The 22,476-nt window shown below is 46.7% G+C and overlaps 1 long non-coding RNA gene across 1 annotated transcript in view; it reads right to left on the reverse strand.

Moving 5' to 3' along the window:
* Nucleotides 1–467: 467 nt before the first annotated feature.
* LOC138473822 (uncharacterized) overlaps nt 468–22,476 on the reverse strand; it is a 47,750-nt gene continuing 25,741 nt past the window's right edge. The window contains exon 3 of the long non-coding RNA XR_011268938.1: nt 468–611. This is a non-coding gene — a long non-coding RNA (uncharacterized lncRNA). The remainder of the gene's footprint in view (nt 612–22,476) is intronic.

Raw genomic sequence — 22,476 nt, forward strand, 5'->3', positions numbered from 1 at the left:
CTATAAGCCAGCCCACCCCTGCTCAGTGTGTAGAGGCCTACCGGGAAAACTCCAGAGTTCCCTATAAACCAGCCCACCCCTGCCCAGTGTGTAGAGGCCTACCGGGAAAACTCCAGAGTTCCCTATATGCCAGCCCACCCCTGACCAGTGTGTAGAGGCCTACCGGGAAAACTCCAGAGTTCCCTATATGCCAGCCCACCCCTGACCAGGGTGCAGAGGGCTAGCAGGAAATCTTCCGAGTTCACTATGGGCTAGGCCACCCCTGAACAGAGCTGCATCTGAATGCCGGGTTTGAGCTCTCTTTATTAGGTTATTAGGTTTGCCACTTTGCCAGGTGGTAATAAGTGCTCAACTAGACTTCAAAATGTGTGTACATCTTACTCGCGATAAGTGAGACTTGCCGTATCGGCTGCCACGGAGTCCAGGAAGCATGGTTCAGGATTATGGAAAGTGCACTGTACCTGGTATAGGCCGATTGTCGTGTAGAACACCTCCTTGCCTTGCCTGTCTCTGAACCCATAGCTCTGGTTGCTCGAGAGAACGGCGCTCGATCCACTGCTCCCGTGCTCTTTCGAAGTTGGAGTCTTTGACGGCGAGTAATCGAAATTATTCTTGCATACAAAAATATAAGAAATAACAGGCATATTAATGTGAGAAAAACGGATACCCCTGCACTATAAAAGAGCGTTTCTTCATTTCAATTTTCCATTCAGTATTATTTTGATAACAGAGCAACACTACATGACTGGAGGTGGGCGAACCTGCTGAGGCCTCAGATGGCCCAGGGTCAAACGAGGGCTCCAGCCCGAACCTCGTTTCGGGCCGGTACCTCTGGATGCCAAAGGCCACACCCTGGCTGCCCAGGAAAGAAAGAAGCAGCTTGCAAGCCCACCCACACACCACTCTCCGAGTCATGACTTCCTGTCCCACCACCAGAGAACACGATTGGCTGGCATCAGAACAGGGAGACACCCTGCAGCAGCTGCGACCCACTGCCCGCCATATCGTTATTTTTATGGGCATTTCTTTCCATTCTGACGCTCTGCGTGGGCAAAATGGAAAGAAAGTCCCAAGCATGAAGAAAATATTAATCTGGCACTGATGGCGGCTCAGATGCTAAGAGGGCACCAGGCGGGCAATATGGAAAGAAATGCACAAAATTGGCAAAAAATAAATGCAGCACTGATGGCGGCTTGGGTGCCGAGAGGGCACCAGGGCTCCGTTAATTTTTTTTCCTTTTTCCTTTTATTTCCATTTAGACCACGGCGCAGCCAATATGGAAAGAAATACACAATGCGGGCAAAAAATGTGGCCCTGATGGTGGCTCGCCAGGGCCGCCTTTGTTTTTTTTTCCTTTTCCTGGGGGAGCCAGGGATTTCATGGGCTCAGCCCGTAGTGGGCTCCTAGAGTCAGGCTTGACCCCCAAGCTCGGCCCTTGGTCGTTCCTACCCTTGAAATTCCTGGCTCCCCCAGCTCTATACATGCCATTGCATTTACATTACATTTATGTGTTACCCTACAATATACAGTCAAAGAAACATCTCTTGCCTGCACTTCACGAAGGAGCGGAAATCCCTGTTATTGAAAAAACTCCTAATCCCGTGGTCTGCCACTTCTGGATCATCAGATATTTTGAACTATGACTCCCATGATCCATCACCATTGATTATGCTGGGTAGAGTTGATGGGATTTGTAGTCTAAAATATCTGGAGAGCCAAAGGTTGCAGACTCCAGACCTAGTCAAACGGTAACCCCCGACTACCCTCCATTACCCCGCCAATCTTCCTCCTCCACACTCTTAACACAATGGGGGTCATTACAACCCTGGTGGTAGGGGGTTAACGGGCAGGTAGAGCTGCCGGCCCCATTAATCCCCTACCGCCTCATTATGAGGTCCACTTGTGGGACTCGCTAAGGACTCCTGGTAAAACCAGGCGTCCTTAGCCAAAAACCTGGTAAAACCAGGCGTCCTTAGCGGGTCCCGCGAGCGGTCCAGCATGCTAACAACGGGCCCATTCGAGCCCTATGGGGGCTCGAATGGTAATGGGGATGGGTTCCTGGAATGGGGAAATACCAGGCCCTCCAAGGTCGGAATGGCCCAGTATTTCCCCATTCCAGGAACCCAGACCCGGTCCCCAGAATGGGGGTAGCCATGCCGCAAATAGCAGAATGGCTACCTCCAGGTTCGTAATGACCCCCAATGTATCTGCACCCCCCCATGCCGGCCAAATGGACAGTTGCATCGCACCCCAACGCCAGTCTTACAAGATATCCTTACCACTTCCGTTGTACAGCACGCTGCGGCTTGCCAGTCAGGTGTGTGCTAAACACATCTATCTATACCTATACCAAAAATCTTTGTTTTGGTATTTTGTAAATACATTTTACATATATATTAAATGCACATTAAGCATGGGTGTGGGAGCCCTTCTACTGAGAACGAACATGGTTCAAATAACCTGTTCTATGGAATTTCTTTCCAGACCACTTTTTATATTAAATACAACCCTGTTATATTTTTCTACATTCTCTGCCTGCAACTGATTGTGTCATGTATTTTTACAATTTCCTTATTTTGCATGTGCTTTTGACTTTTTTGTTGTCATGATTTTTATTGTGTATGCCGGGGGATCTAGCACTCCTGGTGTTCTGAGCAGTAAGCACATTGTGCATCTGGACGGGATTGATATGATACGGTAGGTTATTTATAACACGCTTAATACCCAGAGGTTTCTAAGCCTAGACCCGGGAATCGAACCTGTGTTGCTCTGTGTCGTCTTGCTTCCAAGGTGAGCACGTTGCCGCTGAGCTATCCTCCCGAGCATTTATCACGCAAGCAGGTACCCCTCTGCTGAATCAGTGGGCGGTGATGTATTTGCTGGTGGGACTGTTCGGTACTATGTTCTTTCATCGACAGTAATTTTTACCACGGCCTTTTTTTACGAGTACAAATACGAAAAAAAGATCATCGAAATTATTTTTTGGGGAGGATTCCCTCCCAACAAACCCCCCCTGCCCCCATCTATTTTTAACTCTTCCCGACCCCCTCAAACCGTTATCTGCCTTTTCCCAGCCCCACAAAACTTCGATGACCTTTTTCGTAATTATGTACTCGTAAAACAGGGAGTCGTAAAAATGACTGTCGATGAAACGACGTACCCGACTGTTCCACCCGGGCAGTTGGAAACCGTCTGCATAGGCAGCAGTGCATAAACAAGCCAGGTGGACTCTATGCTAAGTGCTGGAACCCGTGATTATAACAAAAGCCCCTGTATTAGCCGCTTCTGGGGCGGAAAATGTGTTAAGATCTCTGAAACAGGTTTACACACAAACCTGGCCCAGCATCTCTGAAATAGATGTGCCCCACTGTTCTGTAGCTGAAAGTCTGTCCTGCTCCCTACTCATTAGCATGTCCACTATGGAGCTGGAGCATTCAGCACTAAAGTGTTGGTGGCATGACTTTGAGTGCTGAGATGTGGTGTGAGATAGTGGGTGCCTGCATTGTACTACTCAGTTGTTGAAGCGTGGTCAGGCGTGAAAAGGCAAGAGAGAGTCATCACTCTGTCCTTGACAAAACCCAGCTGAAAAGTGTGATCGTAGGCAGATACTAGTTCAGATGCCCAGTGCTGCCCTACCGTGCCAGTCTGCCTGAAAGGTGCAATCATGGAGTAAAGGGAACAGTCTTTGCTTGTTGGAATAATGCTGGCAAAACATGTCTCAGATTGCAGTCCCCCCACTTTCAGATTCCTGTTTATAAGTAATAGTCACTGGAAGTAGTGGCGGCAGGTGAATTTCTGAACTGGAAGGAGTTTAAATGTGTCTAACATGCAGGAGAAACCCAGTGCCGCCAGGGAGCCCGAGCCAAACAAGGGTGGTTTGGGGGAGTGCGCACCCCGAGAACCTTTTTAAAATAATGGGTAAAAATTAAGCATTTTACAGCACCTTCTGGATAAAAAGCCACACAGTTTGCAATACATTTTATATCGTAAAACATGCAAAATAAAAACAATAGACAAAGTCATCAACAGTGCACAGGACATATTCATGCTGAGTTTGACCATTGATCTCCTCCACGCATGCTGCACCAATTTATGCCAGTATTCCCATATAAAGACTCCCAGCCATTAAAAAATGCCATGCCACAGAAATAAAGTATATCCAGACTGGCTATACCAAGATAGGCCAGTGTACCAAGTAATCACACTTACGTTTGCTTTTACCCTTGATTCAAAGTATAAAAATGCCATGTCAGAATAAGAAAATATATGCATACTTGTTTGTTTCGGGCTCCCTTGCTGCACTCAGTCACTCCTGCATATTAGACACAAACATTTAAGCCCCTCCAGTTTAACAATTCACCAGCCATGAATGGTGGTATGTAGCATTGCGCTTGCTTGTTGCTAGTGTTTATCCTTACAGAGAGAGAGAGCTTGGTGTCATTCCCCCCCCCCCTTTCACCGGATTACTGGGTAGAGGTGTTGACTCATTGCACCCCTTGCTGCCCTCCTGAAGGGTTCATTGGTGGTGTAGGTCTGCTACTCGACAGATTGAGAAGCCGATGTTGCCTTCCACCAGGGCAGAAGAATGGAAGCTGCTCCAGACCCAGAGGCAGCCCTGTGTCAAGCGCTCGCAGAAGCCGTATGTAACATGCGGGCATGACGGCAGCACCGGCAGCCATAAATCAGAAGGTTAGATGCACTCCAAGGCAACCTTCTCACAATGCCTGTGGAGATTTACTTCGGGGAGCCCCAGGTTGAGCCCCAGGCTGCTCCACCACAGCCTGTTCCATCTACCCCTCCAGAACTGCTCCCTGCCACCCCAGTCTGGATTATGCTAGTGGTTCTCGCTCCTTTTACACCCAACTGGAGAATTTTCATCAGGATCCAAAGACTTATTTAACATGTGTTCAATGCATTTTTTGGGCTTTTACGGATGCTGTAATTAAGGCAGTGTTTATCCTCATCTATGTAGGAGGTTTGGTCACCATTTGGGCAAACAGTGTTGCTTAAATTATGTAACTAGAATTGTCTGAGTGTCAGCTGAGACAGCCTGACCTGGAAATGCATAATGGCTTATTTGAAGAGTTGGAGGATGTTCTCTCTGAAGTTCTGACCTCGCCAAACACTTATTTAACACTCCTTGACCTAGTCTTGTAGGTAGATCGCTGACAGGAAGAGCAAAAAGGTAAAAAGAGGCACCCCCAAACTGTATTCTACACGGACGTCAGAGGGGGGAGGGGGGTCTCTTGGAGGGTTAAGGATGTCCCAGAACCTATACAAATCGGCTCCATCTGTGAGCCACGGTCTAGAGAAGAGAGAAAACACAGAAGAGGGGTGTGTTGGTGCCTGTATTGTGGACAAGCAGGACACGATCTTCTGACTTGCCCAGCACATCTTGCAAAAGAAGGCGAGAAACACCAAAGCCTGTCCCTAGATCTGGGGACGGTTCTGTCAATAAAGGGTTCACTGAGCCAAGGAATATGGTTTGGTCCACTCCGGTATGCTTGGAAGTTTGGCTTTGGGGACCTCAGTTCAACACAGGACCAGTCATTGTTATTTTGGGTTCTGGGATAGCTGGGGATTAAATGGATGCAACTTTTGCTAGGAAGATAAGAGTCTCTTTAAGACCATAAGGGTTCCTATAAGGGCTATGATAGGGCACCTTGAGGTTTGGTCAACTTACAGAACCAACAATCAGACGTACCGTATCTGCAATGAATGGCCATCAAGAAGAGATAGCTTTTGAAATTATTTCAGCTACACATTATGGCATGATACTCGGAACACCATGGTTGGCACTACACAAGTTGACTATTGATTGAGCACATACAACGTTGGATTTCACATCTGAACATTGCCATTGCCATCAGTTTGTCAGACTCTCCTTTCAGGCTGCAATGAATTTCGGATGATTGCATATCAAGGGGAAGTCAGTAAAAGTCTGGCTGAACACCTTCATCCTCATCCAGCAAATGATTGCCCAAATAATCTGGTCGAGGGCGCATTAGTACCATTTTGGTGTCTGTTGACCCAGAAAATTGATCAAGTTCTAGGAGAGTACCTGATAACTGCACTTATGAACAGGTTTATTAGGCATTCCCGATCACGAGCAGCCATGCTGTTCTTCTCTGTAAAAAGGGTGATTTGATGCCCTGCATTGACAACAGAGCTTTAAATCAGGTAATTGGGCAATTCACCATTACCTACCACGAGGCTTAGCCACTCCAAAATGGCTGCCGTGATCTTCCCTGTTCCCTGCAAGCCTAACTTCCTCATCTTCCTTTGGAGCGCGCGTGATTTGCCCTCCACCAGTATTTTTGAGCCTATGACATCGCCGGCAGGTGAGCGCCGGCCCACCAGCAAAGGCACACCTCTAAGGCTACGACCCCTGTCGTGAGCCTGTCTGGAGCCGGAGGAGCCTTTGCCCGTTACTCTTCCGATGAGCCCTATCCATTTCCAGCCATCAAAGGGTAAGCACTCTACTACTGCACGTATCACACGCTGTATTGCTGCTCCCCATCCTGTGTCGTACCACGTGGAAGGCCTGCCTGCCCACCTTGAACCGTGACCCAGATCCCTTGACCCTCTCTCTCTACCCTCCTGCCGCTGGACGCCGGACTCGCATTTGATCATCTGCTACAGCCGTGAACCCAACCCCCCCCCCCCTATATGCACACGCCTTAGTGCCAGGTCCCGCTGCATATCCCGTTGGGATCCAAAAGTGACACGCATCACACGCCCAACCACCTCAACCTCACCTCTTCCAGACTGCGCACTAATGACACTGCCGTGCCTGCTACCTGCTACAAGTCACAAGCACCTAACCAATACTGCCAGTCTGCTACTAACTGTGCATTCCTGTACGCTGCGCCAGTCACCCATGAATGGCTGTGCCCTTAAAATGCTAGGGAAGAATTCTTCACACAGTAGCTAGATTGACCAAACCTACTGTAACACCTGTGACAAACCTGTAACACATATGTAACACTCAGCATCCTATGCCACACCTGTAGTGCTATCTAATTACAGCGCATAATACCTACCTGTATGTGCCTCATTCACTTTGCACTAACCTCTGCACACTTTGTTCATATCTACTGCTTCTTATTGCTGCCCCCTGCACCAGCTACTGCATTAATTGACTGCTGTTCCTTGCACACAGCTGTACTGCCATTTTGATAGTTGCATCTAGCACCTAGCTGCTTGCCACTCGTCTATTGCTCCATGCACACAATTGTACTGCCATTTGATAGTCGCACCTAGCTGCTTGCCACTTCTCTATTGCTCCACGCACCTAATTGTACTGCCATATTGATAGTTGCATCTAGCACCTAGCTGCTTGCCATGTGTCTATTGCTCCATGCACACAATTGTACTGCCATTTGATAGTCGCATCTAGCACCTAGCTGCTTGCCACTTGTCTATTGCTCCATGCACCTAATTGTACTGCCATTTGATAGTCGCATCTAGCACCTAGCTGCTTGCCACTTGTCTATTGCTCCATGCACCAAATTGTACTGCCATTTGATAGTCGCATCTAGCACCTAGCTGCTTGCCACTTGTCTATTGCTCCATGCACCAAATTGTACTGCCATTTGATAGTCGCATTTAGCACCTAGCTGCTTGCCACTCGTCTATTGCTCCATGCACACAATTGTACTGCCATTTGATAGTCGCACCTAGCTGCTTGCCACTTCTCTATTGCTCCACGCACCTAATTGTACTGCCATATTGATAGTTGCATCTAGCACCTAGCTGCTTGCCATGTGTCTATTGCTCCATGCACACAATTGTACTGCCATTTGATAGTCGCATCTAGCACCTAGCTGCTTGCCACTTGTCTATTGCTCCATGCACCTAATTGTACTGCCATTTGATAGTCGCATCTAGCACCTAGCTGCTTGCCACTTGTCTATTGCTCCATGCACCAAATTGTACTGCCATTTGATAGTCGCATCTAGCACCTAGCTGCTTGCCACTTGTCTATTGCTCCATGCACCAAATTGTACTGCCATTTGATAGTCGCATTTAGCACCTAGCTGCTTGCCACGTGCCTATTGCTCCATGCACCTAATTGTACTGCCATTTGATAGTTGCATCTAGCACCTAGCTGCTTGCCACTTGTCTATTGCTCCATGCACCAAATTGTACTGCCATTTGATAGTTACATCTAGCACCTAGCTGCTTGCCACTTGTCTATTGCTCCATGCACCAAATTGTACTGCCATTTGATAGTTGCATCTAGCACCTTGCTGCTTGCCATGTGTCTATTGCTCCATGCACCTAATTGTACTGCCATTTGATAGTTGCATCTAGCACCTAGCTGCTTGCCACTTGTCTATTGCTCCATGCATCAAATTGTACTGCCATTTGATAGTTGCATCTAGCACCTAGCTGCTTGCCACTTGTCTATTGCTCTATGCGCCTACTTAGTTAGTTGCATCTAGCACCTAGCTGCCTCACCATCCTATCCCGACACTCTATACACACTCTCACCATGCTACACCCTCAACCAACCAACACACCAGCTGCTCTCAACACCTTCCCTTCCAACATCCCCCCACCTACTTTCTACCTTCATTCTTCACCAATAGACACATCATTACAAACCTTCCTACACCCACCACAACATCACGCACCAGACCCACTAACATCAGGAACCAACTCCTGGGACTCCATTCTAGACACCCCTACACTGCCCCGCAAGCCCCATCTAAGACCATAGAAACGCCTACCCACACAGCCACACCTACTGCACCCACCTCAGTCCCAACGCACCCTAACCACCCTGCCTCACCTATTCCACACTATACCACCCCGTCCACCTCCCAGCCGCCACACAACTTACAATGTGCCCTTATCAATACTAGATCCATCCCTGCATATGCCACTGAAATCCATGAACTCCTACTCAACCTCCACATCCTAGCCATCACTGAAACCTGGCTCCACAGCGCTGCAGGGCCAGCCCTCAACCTTGCCATACCACAGGGATACACCTCATCAGGCAAGACCGCCTCTCCTCAGTAGGAGGTGGGGTAGCACTCATCCTGAAAGACCACTTAGAAGGCAAATCACATCTAACCTAGGTGATATCCTAGGTGATAAAACAGACTCCCTTGCTATAAAAAACACCCTCTCCCCCAATTCCACCATCACCATCAACATCATTTACCGTCCACCAGGCCCTCTATTGGAATTCCATGAGAACCTCCTACATCGTCTTACTGAAAACCTAAAAACCACTTCCAAAACCATCTTTCTAGGTGATATTAACCTTGGGTTCAATGACAAAAAGGACAAGCCAGCCAAAACCCTCTCACTAGCACTAAAGGAACTAGGCTTCCACCAAAAAATAAACATGCCTACCCATGACAAAGGCAGCATCCTTGATTGGATAGCCGACCACAACTGTCAGATTGACATTAGTTCCATCACACCCATCCCCTGGTCAGACCACCACCTCATACACTTCCTCATTCCCGCCGAGTCCAAGACCAAAAACCCTAACCCCATCTCCCCAGACTTGGCAAGGTGCGCCAAAAATCTCACCAAAGAAAACATCATACCACACCTCAGCTCCCTCACAACAGACCTTAAGACCTCCGACCCATCAGTACTAGCAGAAATGTATAAGAACACCATAAGCACCGCTATAGACACTATTGCCCCCCTACAGAACAAAAAAGCTAAAACAATGAAACACTCAAACACCTGGTTTTCAGCAGAACTAAAAGAGCTATGCTCTCAGAAAAGGAAAGCCTCGAACACCTGGCAAAAAACACCCTCCGCAGCCACCCTTTCCTCTTACAAAAATATCACCTCGCAATACAAGAAAGCTATAATCACAGCCAAGTCAGCCTCCTACAATGAAAGGATCACTAGTGCCAAATCTGAATCTAAAGAGCTCTTTGCCACCTTCAAAGAACTCACCATACCAGCTACTAAATCCCAAGATATTACGAAAGACCAAACCTGGTGCAACTCTATACAATCTGCCCTATTGAACAAAATTGAGCTCCTACAAGAAAAAATTAAGGAACACCACAAAAACCTATCTCAGCACATTAAAACAACCACCAGCACCGACCACCTGCTCTCCCCTAGCACAATGCACCCATCCACCAAAGCCCCCATAACCCCTTTCACATTCAGGGAAGTAACAGAACAGGAAGTCATAGAGATTATGAACAGGATTAAACCATCCAACTGCAAAGGAGATCCCTGCCCAGCCAGTCTCATCAAAGACTGCACTGAAACACTGGCCCCCTTTCTCAAATCCTTCATCAACGCCTCCTTCAATGCCAACACAGTTCCAGACAGTCTAAAAGAAGCCTGGGTATGCCCCCTCCTAAAAAAAAACACCCTCGACCCAGAAATTGCCACTAACTATAGGCCTATAACTACAGTGCCTTTCCTACTTAAGATCTTATACAAAGTTGCCTATACACAAACCCAGGATTACCTAGAATCCAACCACATCTTAGGAAAAAGACAGTCAGGCTTCCGTCCAGGTCACGGGACAGAGTCAGCCCTACTTGACTTAAAAATACAACTTGGTGACATCATGGACAAAGGCAAACCGGCACTCCTTCTCCTACTAAATCTGTCCGCCGCCTTTGACCTTGTCAACCACGATATCTTAGGCATGCACCTAAAAAATGAAGCCCACTTTTCCCCAGAAGCCATCGCCTGGGTGGCCTCATTTCTAAACGGAAGACTCATGAAGGTCTTCTCAGACACAGCCTCTGCAGCCCCTACTATCATCCACTGTGGCATCCCTCAGGGCTCCTGCACCGCCCCTACTCTCTACAACATATTTACCCTACCACTCTTCAATGACCTTGACTGTCGCAACATAGCGTATACTAACTACGCGGACGACACGCAGGTGCTACACCCATTAACTGGGACCTGTGAAGAAGACGCAACAGCCCTAACCAAAATTTACACAGCCATCCAAACCTGGATGGCTGCCAATGGCCTCTGCCTAAACGGGGACAAAACAGAAATCCTTATAGTAGGTACTACCGAAACCCTCAACAAACTCCCCCCGCAATATAAAACATTCAACATCGACAATTCCATCATCACAATTTCTTAGACGGTCAAAACCCTAGGTGTCCACCTAGATGCATCATTATCCATGTCCCGACATGTCAACGCCATAGCCTCCTCCTCCGCGCTCACCACCAAGATGATCAACGCAGTAAAGCCCTTTCTCTCCACCAAAAAATTCCTATCCATTGCCAAAGCCACCATAGGTACTAAACTTGACTATTGCAATGCCCTACTCCTAGGCACATCGGTCAACAACCTAAAAAAACTCCAAATCACGCAAAACAACGGGCTCCACGCAGCTCTTTCTGTCCCCAAAAGGGAACACATCTCACAAGCTAGGAAAGAGGCACACTGGCTGCCGGTTAAAGAACGTATACTCTTTAAAACCATGGCTATCACACACAGATGTCTCTCATCTGATGCCCCGCCCTACCTCTCAGAAAGAATCACCCTCAACTCCTCCAACCGACCCACAAGAGCTCACCACACCAAACAGATCTATGTCCCAACATTCAAAAGAACCAAAGCCGGAGGGTCTAGCTTCCAACACCTCGCACCCAAAAATTGGAATGCCCTGCCTACGTCACTCAGAAATGAAAATTCATACACCACCTTTCGCAAAAACCTAAAAACCTTCCTAATCCGCTAATGCTCTTCTAACAGCTTACAAACTATGCTATTGCACTATAACCACAGCAAAGCATAAAATTTGACCGGCCACCTATCCTTCAGTTCTGCAATTTTAGTATGCAATCTGCCATACCGCTACAACTGTCTATTTGTATCCTACCTGTGTCAAGTGTCCAGTTTAAGTTCGCTGTAACAGCGCCACGATGCCTCAGGGCAGCTTTGTTCGCTTTATAAATGCAAATAAATAAAATAAAATAAAAAATAATTATCAAGAACCTGATTCCCCTCATTTCTGTCCTCATAGATCAACTGCAGTCCATGTTAATCTACATTAAGTTAGACCTCTGCTGTGCTTATAACCTGGTCCGAATCGGAGTGCGGGACGAGTTGAAGACGGAGTTCCGGATGAGGTATTGTCTATACAAATATTTGGTGATGCCTTTTGGTTCTATAACGCCCCGGCAATGTCTCAATATTTTATGAATGACAGTAAATGAATGGACCAAGCAGCCTTAGACAAATTAATAAAGGCCTACATCTCAGCTCCAGTGCTCCAACACCACAACTCTCCAAGAACCGTTTCTAGTGGAAGCCAACGCATCTGCTGCCACAGTAGGAGCACTGTTATCCCAAAACTGCCCCTCCACTGAATGTCTCCATCCTGTGGCTTTCAATTCCAGGAGAAAAAAAAACCTACAGAGAGAAATGATCCCATCAGTTTTTGCTGGTCCTATAGAACGGCAGCATCCTTTATTGGGAGAGCAACACCAAGCGGCAGTCTATACAGATCAGAGAAACCTCCAAGCCTTAGCTTCTGTTCGGTGCACTAGTGCTAGACAGGCGTGGGGCACCTATTATTTTGCAATGCTTAATTGTGTAATCACTTACAGACAAACATTACAACATCAAGGTAAAGCCAACGCCTTGTCCCGCTTATCGGCACAAGACCCTGTTTGCGAATAAACATAACAGATAATTCCTTCCCAGCATCTTTTTTGCATCTGTACTCCATGGGCCTCATTACACGGTAGGCGGTAAGGGTTTACCGGTACCGGTATTTTACCAGTACCGGTAAATCCTTACCGCCTTACTACGAGGTCCCTTTTTGCAGGCGTTAAAAAACAACCCGCAAAGGGACCAGTGGAGCTAATTACGGTACCGCAATTTGCGGTACCGTAATTAGCGCCTTCCCCATTCCCATAGAGCCCTATGGGGCAAAAATGGGAATGGGGAAGGGCAATGGTGGAAGGGGGAATTACCGCACCGCCAACCTTGGAATGGGGCGGTAATTCCCCTTTCCACCAAGGCGGTGCCGGTATTTTACCGGCAAGAACCGTGGTGCTAATAGCGCCATGGTTCACCGCCTTCCGTGTAATGAGGCCCCATCTCTTACTCTAATAAAGGAAATGCGCTGTTGGGCCAGACCCCATACCAGGGGAGTTGCTAGGTCTGGAAAAGACCCGGGGCTAAGCTGATGTCAGAAATGTTGGGACTGGGGGCTAGCTACTCTTTTGGCTGTAGCTCCTGAGATTCGATCCGGGGCTACAACCAAAAGATCAGGGGCTATAGCCCCCTTAGCCCCCCCTAGCAACGCCCCTGCCCCATACAGATGAGTTAGAAGCCGTAAACGCTAACATGATCAATGACTTCCTGTATTTTCAAGAGCAGATTTTTGTGACCACAGAAACAGGACAGTGATGGGCATTGCAGTGGTGTCATGACTCGTAGATTATCGGACATCCGGTGCCACAAAATACCTTGGAGTGTTTCGAGTGATGGTCGGTGGTACACTTAAATGGAGAAATAAGTAACTTTTTATGTTTTAACCTGTTCATCAGTGCTTAGGGTAAAAAAAAGAGAGGGAAGTCGGTGGACCTTTTGAAAAGAATGCCTATACTGCACAAACATTAGTTTAAGGTCTCAATGGACTTCATTTTGTGAGTTACCCGAAACTCACAAAATCAATAATATTGAAGTGGTTGTAAGCACCCCCTCTAAAATGATGAAACCAACCACATGTCGAGGCATATCCTTGTCCCACCCATTAGCTGACCTGTTCTGTCAACACATTTGTGGCAGTTTGGCCTCTTCTGGAATCATTGTTTTGGACAGGGGGGCACAATTTACATTCCACTTTTGCTGAGCCTTAACAGAGCTACTGGGTATGGACGCCAGACTTTCATCAGCCTATCACCCACAAACTGAAATGCAGACGGAGAGGGCAAACCAAACAGTAGAACAATCTTTAGGATGCCTCTCTTTACAGTGGCATGATTCCTCTGTATCTCAGTTGGCTTCTGGTTAGTTTGCATACTACACCTCGGTTCTCTCCCCCATTGGGGTCTGCCCTTTTTGGCCATCATCTACAGGTACTCCCCAAGATGACCAAGCTTCTAATTCTGGTCCTGGCTTCTAACAATTGTGTACGGCATATCCAATGGTTCAAGGCATTAAGAACTCAGCATCTCTCTGTGGCACAAGACAAGATAGAAATACAGGATGATACCAATAGGCAAGTTGGTCCCTACTATAAGGTGGGGGATACAGCCTGGCTGTCCTCAAAGCACCTACGGGCTCTGTGTAATCGAACGTTTTTGCCTCGCTTCATCGGACCATACCTTGTTGAGACAGTAGTGAACCGAGGGGTGCCATGTCTCCCCTTGCCAGCAAGGTGACAAGTGTCGCCAGTTTTTCATACTTCATTGCTGAAGAGTTACCTTCTTTCAACCCGTGTACTCAGCCATCCATATCCAGCAAGAGTATGCAGTGTTGATGAGTGCACCCTGAGCAACATACCAGATGCAAAACTACATCTAGGTCAGATTTTTTACTTCATTGATTGGAAAGGCTAGGGACCTGAGAAACAGAATCTCATGTATATGTCCTTCAGCTACTTTGTTGATTTCATGCTCTATATCACGAGCACCTGCCTGCTTCGTGATCATTAAGGGGGGCTACTGTTAGGAAGCTATTCTCACAGCAGCAATCATTCCATACTTTCTGGCAGCTGCCATGGAGGTTGGGACAGCAGAGATTACTGAAAAACGACACATCCCATGTTGCTTGGCAACGCAGAATATCCTGACATGAACACGTGGCTGGCATTGCTTCCGGCTTTTTATAAACACAGAAACAAGATGTCCAGAAGCACGTGTGCAGCGCTTCTCACCACAACAGATTTCTGTCACCACGACACACTGCTTATCTTCCATGTTTGATTCTCTGGATTCAAGGTCTCTGTTTCCATATTATTGTACTGCTGATTTTCGAATTACACTTGTTGACTTAAATAATTTGGATTATTTGGGTTTCTCGGCATTCGGAATGTCGCTCAGGTTTATCCCTTGGTTGGAATGGCGTTGGCACCAGGTGGGTGCTATGCTATTATATTAGTAGATTATTGTACCTGAGACTTTAGAGCATAAAGGAGTCCTCTTGATGATCCAGTAGGTACTTTCCCTATCTCCACAGCCTCCCAATATGACTCATTTTGTATTATACCATCCTGATGAGCTGCAACATGTGTACTTCCCTGGAGATTTGAAGGTGTCCTCTTCTGAGCTAAAAGGCCTGGCTTTTTTCAGTTTTGGGTTAGACTTCACAAGTGTCTTATGCCTCTAGCTGTGCACTTTTGGAGTATGGTTCAGTACTGGACGAACTGTTCTGGACTTGGTCCATCCGCACTGAGACACTGGGCCTCATTATAAGTCAGGCGGTAAGGTGTTAACGGCGCCGGTAAAGGTGCCGGCGCCGTCAACCCTGTGCCGCCTGATTACGAGGTCCCCTCGCGGGACCCGCTCTGCACGTCTGGTTTTACCAGACGTGCAGAGCGGGTCCCGCGAGTGGAAGAGGGAGCAAACAACGGGCCGCACGTAATTGGCCCGTTGTTTGCTCCCTCTCCCATTCAGCCTTATGGGGGCTGAAATGGGAATGGGGACGGTCCGGGACCAGGTTCCTGAAGGGAGGAATTACCGGGCCCTCTGAACTCAGAATGTCCAGGTAATTCCCCATTCTGGGAACCCAGACCCGGACCCGATTTTGGCGACAGCCATGCCGCCAATAGCGGCATGGCTACCGCCAAAGTCGTAATGACGGCCACTCTCTCTACGGTGGGTTTCCAAGATTGAATGGGACCGTTTTGCTGCCGGTTGAACAGGGCTAGTGTTTATCATTGTACTAACTTGTTACTGGTGCCTTTTCTAACAGATAGGGAGGGAGCCTGTTGGCATTACTGCAGCCTCACATGTGCATACAACACATGCTGTGGCTAGCAATATTACAGTGTGTAACTTTTCTTTCATCAGAATCTACTGCTCATCATCAATTCCTTCGTGTTCTAAAATACAGTATTATTGCACCTCTAAAGGCTTTGTGTAGTTGTATTCCTAATTTGCATCAACATTTCATCCATATAAAATTCTTTCAATATACACACAAATAATTCAGCATTCAAATGCCCCCCTGACTACATAAACAATCATCTCCTAAACAAACTTTAGGATCAATTCCAAAAGACAAAGTGAATAATCATTAAGTAAACTACAACTGTGCTATACATAAAAACTCAACTGAAAACAATCAATTCATTACACTCATAGGCCCTCATTAGGACCCTGGCGCTAAGGGGTTTGCGCCAGCGTTAGCTGCGCCGACCCCTTACCGCCAACTACGAGTTCCCATAGCGCCATGGTCATTTTTCCGCCCGCTTTTTGCGGGCGTAAAAATCCATGGCGCTATGGGACCTCGGTGTTAATTACGCCACCGTAGTGTACGGTGGCGTAATTAACACCTTCCCCACTCCCATTGAGCCCTATGGGGCCGAAATGGGAATGGGGAAGGGTAAATGGGTCAATGGGGACTTACCGCCCCGCCGACCTCGGAATGGGGCGGTAAGTCCGCCATCCGCCATGGCGTAAAGGGACTTTGCGCCATGGCGGAAAAGTCCGCCGATGGCGGAAAAAATCCGCCAGGGTCGTAATGAGGGCCATAGTGTTAAACCACCTTAAAATCTCTCAATGATCCTTTAAATATAACCTATATTATGTTTTAACTATCAGATATATCTCTCATATTTCTCCAGTCCTGAAAATGTTTACCATTATGCAATTGTGTAACACTTTTATTCTGATAGCAAACCTTCCTATCTGTATGGCCCTACATGTTTCAGTCTGCTACATTGTTATAACGGCACAGATATTCATCAGGTACACCCATCTTCTTTTCGTCATACTGACACGGGAGCAGTTCCTTATGGGCGAACTTTGAATTATTGTTTAAGTGCTAAATTTGTACATGATTCTATTTTTCACTCTTGGTCACCTTCTAGGTAAATTCAAGCTGCAAAGATTACAAAACACTATAATTTAAAAAATGTTTTGCTCGAATGTGCCTTGTCATTCATCAACTTGTTGTTGGTGTTTTTTCTTACAACCAGGGAGAGAGGTTAGTGGCATTCCTCTTGCTTTTCACCTTCGACAGTCTTGAGGCTTTTGCAGCCTATTGTGCTTTGCTGCAGTCAGGAGTTTTGCCCTTGGGGTGTCTTATATGGCTGTGTTTCGCCTAAAGGTGGCATCGTGACATTCGAAAGGGCCACTTCCGCCTAAATACCAAGAGAAACTGTGGGACAGGATGATGCATTGATTCTGACAAAGATGGGACGGAACAGAAAAGGGTTGATTGAGTGAACAAGGAGGCGTTGCATGAAGAGCATCTAGACAAGAATGGCTAAGGTAAGAGCATAAAGGACAAATAATCTGACAAAGAAACACAATAAGAGACTGGGCCTCATTACGACCCGGGCGGTAAGGGATTACCGGTACCAGTAAGGGCACTGGTGCTGGTAATCCCTTACCGCCCAATTATGATGTCCCTTTGCGGGTCCCTACCATAACGGCTGGTTTTACCAGCCGTTAAGGAAGGGACCCGCAAATGGACCTTGGAGGTAATTACAGTAACACAATTTGCGGTACCGTAATTACTGCCTTCCCCATTCCCATTGAGCCCAATGGGGCAAAAATGGAAATGGGGAAGGGCCAATGGTGAATGGGGAATGACCGCCCCGCCAACCTTGGAATGGGGCGGTAATTCCGCATTTCACCATGGCAGAATCCGGTGTCAACCATGGCGCTAATAGCGCCATGGTTTAACGCCTGGGTCGTAATGAGGCCCATTGAATGATCCTATAAATTTGGAGTTGGAGAAGCAGGACTTAAGGATTTAGCCATTGCATTGATGTCTACTCTTAGGGCATCATCACGAGTTGGGCTGGAGCCCTTAAATTCGATGGTAACGGTATTACCACTGCATTTAAGGGCTGGACCTATCACGAGTTGGGTGCTGGCTGTATTAGTGCATGGTATTAGCGCCGAAGACTCCCCATTGTGTCCAATTGACCCACTGGGGAATGGGGATTTGCAGTTAATGCCCAACCCGTGATCCAGGGACGTCATTTGGGGGTCGCAACTGCGACCTCTGTGGTGTCCCTTGCGACCTCTGTGGTGTCCCTTGCGACCTCTACTAAAAAAAAAAACATTTTTTTTTTTTTTTAAGTTATGCAAGCTCCTGGGCTGTGGCTCTTTACTTCTGGGGTGGCTGGCTTTCTTGTTCAGGCCCCTTAAAAAAAAAGACTTGAGGCACTCCTGTTCTTATTTTTCTTCTAACACTTTCAGCACTGACCCTAAATAAGAAAGAATAGGAATACCAAATAATGTGTCTTTCTGGAATTCTATACAGTAATTGCTGGCCTCATTAAATGTTTATTTCAGGCACACTTCAGGGGGTGAGTCACTGATTTAGTCTGTTCTTAAACGCCTCACTAAGCCTAAGCCGTTCATCCTTCTGAGGTCGATAAATGAGTACCAACACAGGTTGGGTGATATTGGGTGTATATTTTTTCTATATAAAGCGCTCTATGATGTGTTATTATATAGCACTTACGCTTATCATTAGGTCATGGACGTCTGCTTACATACACAGTAATTTGGTAATATGGGCCAATACACACTGAACTTAATGATACATATGGCGATCCATTCTTGTATGAATGTACATCATATAGTGATATCATAACTATATTTTTCATAGTGTACAATGCTATGTGATGCCACTTCCTGTTTTGTCAACGGGTGAAATGTCGTGTTCCATCGCTACCCGCTATATAACTTTGGGGCGGGGTCTAATGACATGACTTCCTGTGATGTCATCAGGGGGTCAAGGGTCGGGTGATGTCACTTCCGCTACCCCTGGCATTTTGGTGAAATGACGTCCCTGCCGTGATCCGTCGGCAATGACACCGGACCGGTGGGCACTAACGCTATTAGAGTTGGCCAGTATTACAGCTGGAATACCACCCTACTCATGATGAGGCCCTTAGAGTGAGAAAGGAGCTGAGGGTAAATTGAAAACATTTTGCAATGGGAATAAAGGCGAGGTAACTGCTAATATATTTATGCCTGGATACTCTCGGCTAGAAAAAATAGGTAAGAGGTTAGAAAGAGGCGGATAAAAGGGATAATATCTGTTTTATTGGGGTTCAGGGGGAAAAAGCAAACAGCTAAACGTGTCTCATGGCACTTAGAGAGTTCTTTAGCTTTATGATGTCCTCTGATGAGTAGAGCTTGAAATAGAGTTGGGTGTTGTCAGTATTCTGATGGGTGGATGTTATTTTGAGGCTCACTGCATGGGTCCATGTAAAAGGTTGGATACAGTAACCGACAGATAAATCCTCACAGGACACCACATTGCAGAGGAAAGGAGAAGGAACTGGAGGATTCCATCCACACAAACTCTGGGTGGCATAAAGAAAATAGGAGAAGCAGTCCAAGATCTTGCTGCCAGATTTAATGTCTATTGCAATGTAAATAATATAGAGTGTGAGCAACAACCGTGCTGGTCTGCCAATGTTGGGGATTGTTCCATGTCAAAATGGATCCCAGCCCTGGGAAAAACACACCTGAGTCTGTGGAAGTGAAAAGGAAAGAAGAGACAGAGAGTGGAGGGGCAATAGGTGGAGCAGGAGGCAGGATTATTAGATAGCACAGGAATTATATGTTATTTATATAGCGCCTTAATCCAAAGCGCTTTACAGAGCACATGTTTACATACAATATCACCCAACCAAAGTTGGTACTCATTCATCGACCTCGGAATGATGAAAGGCTGAGTTGGCCTTGCCAGGATTTGAACCTGCGACCTGCAGATCACGCTCAGATCGCAGCAGCGAGCGCTCAACCCACTGAGCTATCTCACCGGCACAGGAAGAAAGGCAAATGCTTGTTCTTGACTGTGTGGGATCACAGTCGGAGGGACGAGTGAGACGACTTGGTGAGGAAGTACAATGAGCATTAGTGAGATCCATCAAGGGTTTTGTTTTGGTATGTCAAAGCATGTCATTACAGAACAAGTGGGGTGTCTATCCATGAGTGATGGACTTGGGATGTGTCAAGTGGACCCCTGAGCTATGAAACTTTCTAGGTTATAGAAATCAATATTGTTTGCAACCCATCAACCAGGTTATGATATGATAATTTATTTATATCATGCTTGTATACAAGTGTTTCAGAGCGTGACAAGGCAAGGGAGGGGAAAAGGGGAGAACAAAACAACAGTCTTACTAGGCCCAGTGACATTGAGAATGCGCAAGTGCATTGGAAAGGGAAAAGGGGAAAAGTGCATGGAAGGGGGTGGGGGGAGTGGAAAGTGCAGAGCAGAGGTGAACAGATAAATAATAATAAATACAAAATAAATAAATAATAAAGGCAATAAACGGTGGTAGTGCAGCCAGCATGTGGCAAGTGCTGTGTTTAAGGCAGCAGACAGGGTATGTCTGATAAGATTGGTTGTTCAATCCTGGAACCACATTGATTTGGTCAGTCTATCACAGCTGAATTAGTTATTGACTGAACAAGCAGGAGAGTGGATTGTGGGAAAACAGACAACTAAACATGAACAAATATATAGCTCTGCATATGGGTGAATTAAATCACTTTGTTAATGTACCCTTTCACAACAAACTGCATATGATAATCATAGAGAGGGAGAGGTCACGGACATGAAAGCCTTAAGCTAGATATCTGAGACCAAGACCTAAAACGTATTGTTACTAATCTTGTGAATCAGGAATATCCTTAATTCTAATCTTAAAGGTACAGCTACTTTTTGGGAATTAAGATAATTCACTGCACAGGCAGGGACGTGCTTAATGGTAAAGGGCTGAGAACTTTAGATAAACTTTAGTTACCAACAGCCTATATCAAGGAGATCAATGCCATTCCAATATAAGAGTTTCCCAGTATTCTACTGGTAATTCTGGCGGGATACCTGCCCTTACTGTCTCTGATGCCTAATATCCCGTTATCACTGTGATATTACAGACAGTGAGGTGCCGGTAAGTTCCCATTCCCATGGTGGACCATAGGACTCCATGGGATTTCCTGAATCACCGGCACCATTAGTAACAGTGATGGTAATTCAGGCATTTATTTGCTGGTAGGGGCCTGAACTCCTGGAAGGTCAGGCCTACCATGAGATCCGTGGCTCCCACCGGCACACTTGAAGCCAGAAATTACCATGAGCCCTAATGTCTCTGGAGGAACCAAAGACCAGTAAATCAAAGAGAACAGTGAGACTGTCTACCAATGGGGGAAAGAGTTGGGCTGTAAGAAAAAGGGAAGCGATACAGCAGAGGGGAAGAGGCTGTGGGGACCTGGAAGAAGAGATAATAAGGAGGTTTGCTCAGAAGGTCCAGAGAGTGATATTGTCAAGAAACCACCTCCTGCTTCCCGTGCCGTCAAGAGTTATGCTAAAACTACACGTTCCACATTTCCAACACACACGGAGCCGAAGCGTTTCCAGAGTTTCAGACAACGCTGGGGGTTGCCGTGGAAACGTTGGTTGCCTGAGCACGTACGTACACGATTACGGCGTTGCAGCGTTCCCAGCGCGGTCACGTGAAGTGTTTAAATCCCCGCCCGGCATTCGGAACGCTGCTTCTGAATTTTCGACTTTGGAGCTCTCATCTGATTTCTTGTCTTGCCTTGAATCTTTGACCCTGCTTTTGCCTCACGGACTGATCTTGAACAACCCTTGACCTCGTTTTGGATTCCTCCTGCTACTCGACCTCGGAACGAACGACCATTGATTTGCCTGTCATTTTTTCTGCATTGGCGTTTCGGATCTTTTCTCCTGCATTTTTCTATCACTTGCTTGGGAAACTTTTAACACGGAACACTGTTGTTTTCACGGAACACACTTGCTTGGGAAACCTTTAACAAGGAACACTGTTGTTTTCACGGAACACACTTGCTTCGGAAACCTGTCACTCGGAACACTGTTCTTTGGACTTTGTACACGGAGCGCACTTCTTTTGGAACTCATCAAAAGGAACTGGGATTACTCACGGACATTTTTTCCTTAGGCGTCCGCGTGCCGGCGGGTTTAGGTTTAGGTTGGATTGTCCCTGTTTTTGGAACCATGCTCGTCGGACGGACTTCCTATCATCTTCCCTTCCATTGCTAGAACATTATACGGACAAGCACCAAATTTGATCTCCTGGATATCCCTGGTCCTCCGCTCTACTTGGCGTACTATCCTTGCCCAGAGGTATTCACTACGTGAGTACTTTGTTTGCTCAGCCTTTTTTTTTGCTTGTGTTTATTTCATGAACCCAACTCCTGACACTTTATTCTTTGTCTAGGCAGCTGTGTTCCGAATCATTATAATCTTCTGGGCAATTCCCCTTCCAAAATAGTCCTTTTGTACTATTGGGAGTTGCATTGTCTGGAAGGT

This window comes from Ambystoma mexicanum, chromosome 8 (assembly GCF_040938575.1).
Source record: "Ambystoma mexicanum isolate Mex_15411 chromosome 8, UKY_AmexF1_1, whole genome shotgun sequence".
In the NCBI taxonomy this organism is placed as follows: Eukaryota; Metazoa; Chordata; class Amphibia; order Caudata; family Ambystomatidae; genus Ambystoma; species Ambystoma mexicanum.